At 37.9% G+C, this 11612-nt stretch overlaps 1 pseudogene; it reads right to left on the bottom strand.

The window, feature by feature from the left end:
- Nucleotides 1–1401: 1401 nt before the first annotated feature.
- On the bottom strand, nt 1402–3576 carry LOC129067123 (heat shock protein HSP 90-beta-like; annotated as a pseudogene).
- Between the last annotated feature and the right edge of the window lie 8036 nt (nt 3577–11612).

Genomic DNA, 11612 nt, shown 5'->3' with positions numbered 1-11612 from the left:
AAGATTTTTAGAGCAGGGAAGGGAGAAAGAAAGAGAGGGAGAGGAAACATCAATGTGTGGTTGCATCTTGTGTGCTCCCTACTGGGAACCTGTCCTGCAACCCAGGCATGTGCCCTACACTGGGAATCAAACAGGCGACTGGGGGTTTGCAGGCCTGAGTTCAGTACACAGAGCCACACCAGCCAGGGCTTTCTACCTTTTAAGCATTTAGTTCACTTACATTTAATGTAATGACTAACATAATTGGTATTAGGTCTTCGATCTTCCTATTTGTTTTCCATTTGCCCTGTCAGCATTTTTATTTCTCCTTTTTTTTATCTTTTTCTGATATCTTTTGAGTTAATCAAATATTTTTGTTTTGCACTGCACTTCACATTTTCTATTAACTTTTTGGCTATATCTCTGTATATTATTCTTTAGGTGATTTTTGTAGTGATTACAATATATGTTTTAATTTATCACAGGACACTTTGAATTAATGGTATGTCACTTCATCAATAATGTAACAATCTTACAACAGTATGATTCCATTTACTTCATTCCACCCTTTGTGATACTATATTTTGCTTCTATATAAATTATAAACCTTATAATATGTTGTAATTATACTTGCTTTAAATAATAAATAGTCTTTTAAGGAAATATTTTAGATTGCCTTCTTTATTTACCATATATTTATCTTTTTCAGTGCACTTTATTCTTTCTCACAGACCTAACAGCCAGGACCATTTTTTTTTCAGCCTAAAGATCTTCCGTTAGTATTATTAAGAGCATAAACTGCAGGTGACGGCTTTCTCAGCTTTTGTGTGTCTGGAAAAAAACTTAAGTTAACCTTAATTCTGAAGAATGCTTTTGCTGGATACAGAATTCTAGATTAATAGTGAAGGGTTTTTTTCCTTTTTTTCTTTTTTTAATAGTGACCACTTTAAAGATGTCGTTTGATTGTCTTCTGGCTTCCATTGTTTCTGATTACAAATTCTCCTCACTCTCATCATTGTTCATCTGAACATATTGTGTGTTTTTCCTCTGGTTCCTTTTTTTTTTCCTCTATAGCTTTGAGTTTCAGCATAGTCACTATGATGTGCCTCTGTGATTTTTTTGTATTTATCCTTCCTGTGGTGCACTGAGCTTCTTGACTCTGTGAAGTAATGTTTTGGGGGGTTTTTTTGCATACTTTAATTTCAGAACAAAATAAAAAACAATACATAACAACATCCAAAGCCAATGTCAAATATGAGAAGGGAAGGCTTGAGGTCTTTGTAACCTGCCTTAGGCAAAGACAGGAGAGGAAAAAACCCACTAAACAGCAGAGGAAAACCAGGTGGACTAGGGCCACTCAGGGCTACAAGGGAAGACATGAAAACACTACACAGAGGATACAAGGTCTGCAGGTAGAAACTCCTAGTCTACTTCTTCCATGCGAGAGGCATCCTCATCACCCTCAAGGGGCGGGGGGCAGGAATCTCATCAGGAATGGCAGCACTGGGTTCTTCTGCTGTTACTTCATCTTCATCAATGCCTAGACCTAGCTTGAGCATGCGATAGATGCGGTTGGAGTGGGTCTGGGGATCTTCAAGTGAGAAGCCAGAAGAGAGCAGTGCAGTTTCAAACAGCAACTCTACAAGATCCTTGACAGCCTTGTCATTCTTGTCTGTCTCTGCCGTCTACCGTAAAGTCTCCATAATGGGGTGGTCAGGGTTGATCTCCAGGTGCTTTTTGGCCATCATGTAGCCCATTGTGGAGTTATCATGAAGTGCCTGGGCTTTCATGATACCCTCCATGTTAGCTGTCCAGCCGTAGGTGCTAGTCACAAGGCAGCAGGGTGAAGACACAAGCCTATTGGAGACTGCCACCTTCTCAACCTTCTTATCCAAGATCTCTTTCATGAGTTTGCAGAGGTTCTCAAACTTGGCCTTGCTCTCTTCCATTTTCTTCTTCTCCTCTTCATCCTCTGGTAGCTCCAGGCCCTCCTTGGTAACTGAGACCAAACTCTTCCCATCAAAGTCCTTGAGCTGCTGCACACAGTACTCATCGATAGGCTCCGTCATATATACTACCTCAAAGCCCCACTTCTGTACTCGCTCCACAAAATCAGAGTTGGCAACCTGCTCTTTGCTCTCACCAGTGATGTAATACATAGACTTCTGGGTCTCCTTCATGCGAGAGACATATTCCGAAAGAGAAGTCATTTCATCTCCAGACTGGGAGGTGTGATAGCACAGAAGCTCGGAGAGGCGTCAGCAATTAGTTGAGTCCTCATGGATCCCAAGCTTTAGGTTTTTAGAGAATGCCTCATAGAATTTCTTATAACTCTCCTTGTCTTCTGCCAGCTCAGAGAAGAGCTCAAGGCACTTCTTAACAATGTTTTTACGAATGACCAAGATTTTACTCTGCTGAAGCATTTCTCAGGAGATGTTCAGGGGCAGGTCCTCAGAGTCAACCACACCACGGATGAAGCTGAGATACTTCGGTATCAACTCATCACAGCTGTCCATGATGAACACACGACGGACAGTTTGATATTATTCTTCTTCTTCTTCTCAAAGAGTTCAAAGGGAGCCCAACGGGGAATGAACAGCAATACCCTGAATTCCAACTGACCTTCTACAGAGAAGTGCTTGACTGCCAAGTGGTCATCCCAGTCATTGGTAAGGCTCTTATAGAACTCTCCATATTCCGCCTGGGTGATGTCATCAGGGTTCCTGGTCCAAATGGGCTTGGTCTTGTTCAGTTCTTCATGATCAATGTATTTCTCCTTAATCTTCTTTGTTTTCTTTTTCTTATCCTTGGCACTATCATCCTCCTCATCTGAGTCTACATCTTCAATCTTGGGTTTCTCCTCATCATCTTTATCTTCCTCTTCTTTCTCCCCTTCTCTTCCTCTGCTTCATCATCACTGATTTCTTTCTCTCGTTCCTTCTCCAAATAAAGGGTGATGGGATAACCTATGAACTGTGAGTGCTTCTTCACCACTTCTTTGACCCGCCTCTCCTCTAAGTACTGTGTCTGGTCTTCTTTAAGGTGAAGGATCACTTTGGTACCCTGGCCAATGGGCTCACGATGGTCAGCTCGCACAATGAAGGAACCCCCAGCAGAAGACTCCCAGGCATACTGCTCATCATCGTTGTGCTTTGTGATCACAACTACTTTCTCTGCCAACAGGTAGGCAGAATAAAAGCCAACACCAAACTGTCCAATCATGGAGATGTCTGCATCAGCCTGAAGAGCTTCCATAAATGGAAGTCTTTTGTACAGGACTTGGCAATGGTTCCCAGATTATTTACAAGATCAGCTTTGGTCATGCCAATGTCTGTGTCTACCAGAGTCAAAGTGTGTTCCTGATGGTTGGGGATGATGTCAATTTTCAGCTCTTTACCACTGTCCAACTTGGAAGGGTCAGTCAGGCTCTCATAGCATATCTGTCCAAGGCATCAGAAGCATTACTGATCAACTCCCGAAGGAAAATTTCCTGGTTAGAGTAGAAGGTATTGATGATGAGAGACATGAGTTGGGAATTTCTGCCTGGGAAGCAAAAGTCTCCACCTCCTCCTCTCTATGGTGTACTTCCTCAGGCATCTTGAAGGTGAAGAGATGCAAGTACTAGAAGAGAAGCAGGGACTATATTTGGCTCACACACAGCAAACTGTGTGCGCAGGGTTGACTCAAGAGACTGAAGTAATGTTTTTAATCAATTTGAAAAGTCCTTGCATTTAATACATCTTATTAAATTATTTCTCAAATATTTCATATGTCCCCATCTCTACCTGGAACTCTAAAATCATATATAGTAGACCATTTGAACTTGTCTCACTGCAGTCTATTTTGAATAATTATTGACATGTTTTTTAGTTCACTAATTTTTTATTCTGCTCTGTCTAGTCAATTAAGCCCACTGAATATTTTTTTAATTTCAGATACTCTATCGTTGATCCTAAAATTTACATATGGTTCTTTTATTTTAGTTTATTGTTTGGTCATTGACATCTTTTCATCCATTTTGTCCACCTCTTCCTCTAAATGTTGAACATATTTAAAATAGTTATTTTAAAGTCTTTTTCTACTAATTTTAACATCTCTGTGAGTGCGCATGTGTTTTTTATTTTTATCATGAACTGGCTTCTCTTCATGTCTCTTAGTTTTTATTGTACGTCAGACAGTTATTATGTACGAAACAATAACCAAGACAAAGACAGGTGATATTTTCCATAAAAGCAATTTCCCTGTTCCTCACCAGACATCTATAGCAAGGGGCTGACTTCTTAAATCCAGTAAGTTAAACAGTGTTGGGGCTGGTTTTCTACTTCAGCTGGTCTTATCTCACTTCTCATTTCAAGTATGGCTTTAAAGAAAATACATTTTTTAGTTCATCCAGTTTAAATCTCTCCTCATTGTTATGTCAAGACCAAGCATGTTTTGTGACCTCCTACTTTCTAACTGGAAGCAGAACCAACAGTGAGGCATGTATAGGACATTTACCCAGGCCTGAGGCGATCTCAAAGGGTTTACAACTTAGTCAGGAATTGTTGTATAGATATGTGTACACTTTTCTTATTAAATGGATTGATTGAACAAACAGAAATCTAGACTATACATAAGTAATATCTTATATGACATTACCAAAAAAGGGCATATCTATTTTATTTTTTAACTTATGCAGAGAGAAAAATCTCTTTTGGTATTGAATTTTCCTGATGTTCTACTACTTTGAAACATAAATGGATATGATGGCCAATTAAGGCCTTTTTCAGTACAAAGGTTCTAAAATTGATGAATCTTCTATTTCATCCAAAGCCCTGCTAAATGGTATATAAACAGGGAATAAAGAGGTGTCAAGAAAAGCAGAATAGAAAAATATATGAGAATTACTAATTATTTTTAAATAACAGAGGAGAAAAAAATAGGGTAAAAGTCATCATAATACACATTTATTGAACAATTACTGTACTCAGGGAACTGTGCTTTATAAACATTTTATTTATTTTGCTGAGTAGGTAATGGAGATTCAAAGAAATTAAGTAATGTACCTAAACATACAATGGAAAATGACTGAGCCAGAATTTGAATTGAAGCCTGTCTGAGGCCAAAGTATATTTTTACTTTATACCTACTGCCTTCCTAAAAAGTAAATGAATCCTTATAGATATTAGTTCTAGCATTTACTATCAATGGTATGGATTTAGAGGGTACTATATGACATCATTTCAGTAATAGCAAAGATCCCAACTGGTGTCTGATACATCTATTTATACTAGCTTTACAATAATAGATTACTTTTTTATATTTTGTAAAAACTATTCTCCTAAGACTTAGTACCAATTTGCACTATTATTTATTTTTGTTAATATTTAAACTTTTAAAGAAAATATTTTTCTCAATGATTCAGAGCTTCATGAAGAAATCATAGCCTAGATTATATGAATTGTACATGCACATGAAGGAAAAATAAAGAGAACAAAAAAATTATGTCAGAGTCTAAATATCAGGGGGAAAAAATCCCTTAAGAAGTTAACCTTTACTGTTAATTATACAAAGGAACAATTTAGGCCAATGACAGGCAACTGAAGTAATAGAACCACTTATTTTTCTCTCTCCGTATCTTTCTCATCCACTCATCCATAACAATTTTAACCACCTTCCTTGCAGTTATTTCTTGTTCATCCTCTACCTCTGCTGTCTCTCTCTCCATGGTAACAATGTTTCTTTTCTTCAGTCTGATGCCTCTCTTTCTTACATCTATTTTTCATTTCACGTCCATTATTCTTTGCTTGACTTCATAGCTTCCCAAGCCTTCTCCAAATCATTCTTACAAGTGTTTAGACCCTTAACTTTGAGGTATCCATCAATCTCTACCTGTTTGGTAACATACAGCATTTAAATCAAACATAACTTATTAACCATACACACACTGAAACCTGTTCATGAGAGAAGATGAACTGGGAGAAAAAGAAATATGTGCAGAAATCTAGGAGGAGGTACAACCCTTGAGGAAATAAAACTTTCATGTGCAAATCTGTTAATTATAGCAACTTTTTCACATACCCTGTAAATTATTGTCAAAGGATTTTACTTTATTTTCCTTGAAGATAAACATTCTAAATTGTTCAGACATGATTTACTTAGGCTACTCAATTTTTATCTGAATTCATTAAATGAAGAACTAATGAGTCAAATCATCATTATCATTTCTTTCCATAATCATCAAAGTAAAAGCTAAACACTTCTGGATAGGAGTCTAGAGAATAGAAACAAAATACCAGGCAGTATTGGTCTAACAAAAGTGTAAGGTAAAACAAAATATCTTTGCTGTAAGTAATAATAATACTTAAATACAGTTACTTTAAATCAGTTATTAGTACCTTTTCCCCTCTTAGAACAAATGAACCTTCCCAAAACTAACTACATTGAGATTATCAAATACCTGTAGCAAAGAGGCAGTCGAACAAGATAGCCAAACAAGCAATAGTACATAAATGACTGGCTTACAGCTGATTAAGAAAAAATAAAAGGTGTTGGTATTCTATTTAATATGGTAGGTATAAGTAAGTACAAAGATAGGAAAATATATTACTCTAAAGCCCTGAAATAACATTTATCACAAGTGAGATGCATCCTGAAGGGATGGTGTAGTTAAAAGGCAAGAAGCACTCTTCCGTTAGATCTGGAAAGTGTACTATTCATTTAAGAGTGCAGATCAGGATCTATATATAATTGCTTAAGTACATGCAGTGCCCTGGCTGGGTAGTTCAGTTTGTTAGAGTGTTGTCCCCATACACCAAGGTTACAGGTTCAATCTCTGGAGACACATACAAGAATCAAGCAATTAATGAATGCATAAATAGGTGGAATGATAGATTGATGTTTCTCTCTCCTCTCTTTCTCTCTCTCTCTCTCAAAGTCACTATATAAAAAAATTTTTTTAAGAGGTAATTAACACTACAAGATTTACAGAACTCAAAATAGATTTAAGATCGGTCAGATAACAGCACAGCAAATGCTTCCCTGGAACATCAAATCATCTTAGCTTTGTCTCAAAGTTTCCCTAGTTAAACTCTCCTGGTTTATAATCTAAATTGTCTTCTTCAGAAACTGTGAATTGTAAAAAGTTCACACAATTAGATGTTTTTAAAAACTGAGGTCACTGGAATATTTGCAATCAAATACTAGGTATCGCATATCCAAAAATAAACTAGTAACAGAAAGGGAGATATAAAACAGCCAAAACCAGCTTCACAGAATCCATCTTCTAAAACCCTAATGTAGTTTTATGATGGAAACCACTTAGCATGCATTTGCTACTACTTTAAATTCCTCTACAACAGATTTTTAGACCATAGCTTCAGGGTCCATATTTGAAAGTGACACACTCAGAACAGAAAGAAAAGTCAGGTGACAGTCTACAGCCAGTCAGGAATAGAATAAAGAGAGACAGACCATTCAAACAACACAAAGAATACAAGCAAAGGAGCTGGAGTCTACTTAAGTGATAAACTAAACTATTTCACTGACTTTTTCTTGTTTTGTTCTTGGAACACACTGGACTACCTCCACATTAACATATATGTTAAAGCTATAAAATTCTCTTGGGAGATTCAAAATATTAAAATGCCTCCACAGATAATTAAATGAAATTAAAAGTGAATAAATGCTCAACTCTCAGACCTGACCAGGAGAATTTCTTTTGAATACTTCATAATGTTTGAATTCCTAAATGAATACATGTTATTTTACTCAGCCTTATAAAATATTTAAAGGAATGTAAGACTTTAGTGTGGAACATTGCACTTATAAGATAATGATCCACTATGTCCCTTAGATTTCTTTTGGCAGAAGGCAAACTTTTTCTCTAATGGCCCATATAATTTTAGAAAACAGAGGGAAAAAAAGATAAAAATTACAACCTAATCTCATATAGGTCTAATGCAGTTGGTCAATATTAATTGTCCCTACTGTGTAATATATTTTAAAGGAGAGCAACTCAGAGTAGTTGAGTGTATTCTAAGCAGAACACTTCAATTCCCTTTCTTTAAACAAGTACTTTGTTTCCCTTAATAATTTTAAATTGCCTTTAAATTTTTTTCAAGGTATCTATCATTAGATTTTTTTCTAACCTTACGAAGACACAGAACTATACATTAAAACACATTATCTCAGGGTTAATAGAGTAGTTTGCTAAGAGTTTAACTTTGAGTCAAACAATAATGGTGTTTACGAAACAATTCACTAACCAAGGCCAAACTAGACCCCCATCACCTAAGCAATGTCTGGGTTTTCAAATCAAAATTGCTCTTCCAATCAGAGTGGCAGAAGAAGGACAGGAGAGTACTTGCACCTGACTCCTCACGTGCTGCCCAGAAAGGCCTGGACACAGAGAGAGGGAGGGGCTGAGGGAGGAACGCAGGCACTCAGGATGCAGACCTCCGTCGGGGCCATCCCATCACTGCGCGTTTGACTTTTGAAAGGAATAATCTGTGCTTGCTCAGCACACACTTCTGACCCTGCTTTTCACTTCAGCTTCTGCCCTGATGTGATTAAAGTGGTAATGGAGAAAGGGGAAATGACACCTTTCTCTGTCTTGACCAAACTGGAGAAAGAGGGGTAAGGAAAAGCAAAGATAAGGAAATGGAGATGAACAGAAGAGAGGGCCACTTCCAGCGGGCAGTGGGTTTACCAACCGTTTTTCAGTAAGGGTTACCCCTCTAACACCATCTGAATAAGTATCAGTAGGACAGAGTTCTTGATTTGAGCACCCAGCATTCCATCCTCTCCTTTGGGCATCAACAGGCAGTACCTCACCCTTTCCTCTTCTGAGCAAGTTCATTCTTCCTCACGTCACGTGGCTCAGCTGGGGTTGTCAATCATACTAAACCACCTTCCTCACCCTCACAAAATAAAATAAAATGTGCTCTTTCTCTCACATACAAACACTTATGCAGAGGTGCCAGGCACATGAACTGAGATCAGCAGAACAGATTCTTGTTTGGGATTTTAACCCTAAAGAGGAAACCAGTGGTGGCAGAAAGCAACACCCAAAGACTTGGGCCTCAAGTTTTTCAGGTTGGGGTCCCTGCAATTTCTCAAGTTGCCTCTCCTAAGGTCCAATTTACAAATCTTTTCATTCTCTGAACAACCCACTATCTCCCCAAGTCTATGCCTTTCCTTTGCTTAGCTTAGTCAAAGTCAGTTTCCTTTGCTTATAGCAAAAACCTTAAGTCACATGCCAGGGCTCATGATCAAAGCATTTTGAAGCAAATAAAACTTGTAGAAATGCCCCTGGACTTGGGGGAGAAGAGAGAGTAGTGGTAAAAAACTCCCAGCCTTGGTTTAATCCTGAAGCCCATATTTCACAACTACAGAATAAGGAGTTGGGCTTAGGGATGTTTTTTCCAGCTCAAATGTTCTACAGTTTAACGAATGAGAGGGAATTGAGTGGGAGGATAAGAGGGTAGTGCTCAACATGTGCTTTCCCAGTACAACTTCAGAGGACTAGAAGGAACTTCTTTGAAAAAGCTGCGGGGGCCCTTTAGCACTGTAACCCTCTACCACTGCGCGGAATCAACTACCAGCTGTGAGTCCCCAGAGAGCTTTTGCCACCAGGACCAGATGCCACAGTCCAAGGGCCCACGTTGAGTGAAGCTGCTGCTAACAAGCAGCTGCTGTCTAGAACCCATATGGGGGTTCTGCCAAGAGCTGCCATTTCTAGAAAGGTGTCAGGCTCTGGTGACCTTATGGTTCTCAGGCATCCAGCTCTTATCACTTTATTATGAATCACTTTTAGAATCTGAGGGAGAGAAGAGATTGCCAGATTTTGTATATATTTCTTGAGGAGAACTAACCAAAGTTTCCTTTAACAGAAGTAAACTTTGTGGGGTTTACTCCCAGAAGATGTACGGAGGGGAAGCAGATGGATCTGTGAAAATGTCTAGGCTCTAGGATCCAGTATGCTGTGTCCAGGTATCTTCCCTCAGGTGGCTCTCAATGTGGAACTATGGGACAGCTATGCCAAGAAGCACAAGAGAAAAACCAGGGGTGGTGGAAGCTATCCCACTTCCTAAAGAAGAGCCTGGGTAAATGAAAATAGTTTTCCCAGCAACAATGACTCAGCTTACTCCAATAAATGGTATTAGTCCCAAGGAACTCTTAACTTCTAAAAAATGTGTAGTGCAAATAAATGGAACAATGATTCAGGTACCATCTTAAGTTCTGCTGACCTTGTGAGTGAAAAACTCTGCAGAGTAAAAGATGTTTTTGATATTAAGTCTTCCCAAGTTAACTGGGATGTCTAGAAAGTTGGAGCCAAAAGAAAAGATGTCACCAAATTTTTTGAAATTTTCTTATACATTCCTCTCTTCCATTGTTAAATTACACCAAAGTCCCAAATAGATACCACAAATGAACAGAAGTCTTATTCACAAGCCAAAGATAGAGTAACAGTTTCTTCTCAAATTTAACTGTGACATTATATGTGAGACCAGAAGAACAGCCGTACTTGAGGCTTGTCAATGATTATAGAATCAGACTGAAAAGACCTAAAATGCACACAGACAGGCAAGACATGGTAAAACAGCAAACAATGAAGAAGAAAAACAGGAACAGATCATTCTCTCCTCTTTGCTCTCAGGCCCTGAAAATGGGTAAGAGGGAATGAAAGAGATGGGTATTTTTAAGTATAAGTCACAAACTAGCACTATAGGATTTCTGAGTAGTGGAGGGAAAGCTTCTAGATGTTACTAATCCTGAGTGTTTTATTTTACCATCTAATTTCAAGTTACAGGAGTTGTTCCAAATGGAGGCAGCACAGGAGAGAAGGTATTTTGCTGTAATCAGTAACCAGAGTGTGATCTCACTGAAGCATAATAGACCTTCTGTATGAAATAGACCTAGGAAGTAGCTCATAGGAATTGAAATAGCTAAAACATCATTTCAGAAACTGTGCTCTGTGTAAACTAATTCATTCAAGGGTGTCCAACCCACGGTCTGCAGGCCGCATGTGGCCCAGGATGGCTATGAATGCAGCCAACACAAAATCATAAATTTACTTAAAACATTATAAGATTTTTTTTATGTGATTATGTGTGCAATGTATTTAATGAGTGGCCCAAGACAACTCTTCTTCCAGTGTGCCCAGAGATGCCAAAAGGTTGGACATCCCTGAATATTAATAGGTATTTCACAAACAGCCCTTCCACAATCAAATAATTGGGAGAGATTCACTTTATGGAGTTGTTCTATGAACGTTAGCATCTTAAATACCCTTGGAAACCCTGTATTCAAACAGCCAAGGGTTTATCTTTATATAAACTAGTTTTTCTAAAAATTATTTGATCATAGAACCACTTTTTAATTTAAATATTATTTAAATATTTTGGAATAGTGTCCCAAAGAATGTAACTTAGGAGATATATAGCCACATAAATTAATAAACTTACAGAAGGCTAAATTACAAAAAGTTAAATTTTTAACAACTGTAGACATCTTTTTCAGTTTGTACATGATGCCAAATACAAGAAAATTCCAAGTTCAATCTGAGCTTTAGTGAGTTAGTTTAGAATGTGGCATCTTTTGAGAAACAATTTTAATTGTTTCAGCCACTTTGAAAAATTACGCAACTTCAA

The sequence above is a fragment of the Pteronotus mesoamericanus genome, unplaced genomic scaffold (assembly GCF_021234165.1).
Source record: "Pteronotus mesoamericanus isolate MK-2021 breed Mesoamerican mustached bat unplaced genomic scaffold, CSHL_Meso_final contig_20, whole genome shotgun sequence".
Lineage (NCBI taxonomy): Eukaryota > Metazoa > Chordata > Mammalia > Chiroptera > Mormoopidae > Pteronotus > Pteronotus mesoamericanus.
Note: the sequence above shows the minus strand (reverse complement) of the source record. Positions and strands in the feature narration are given on the sequence as shown.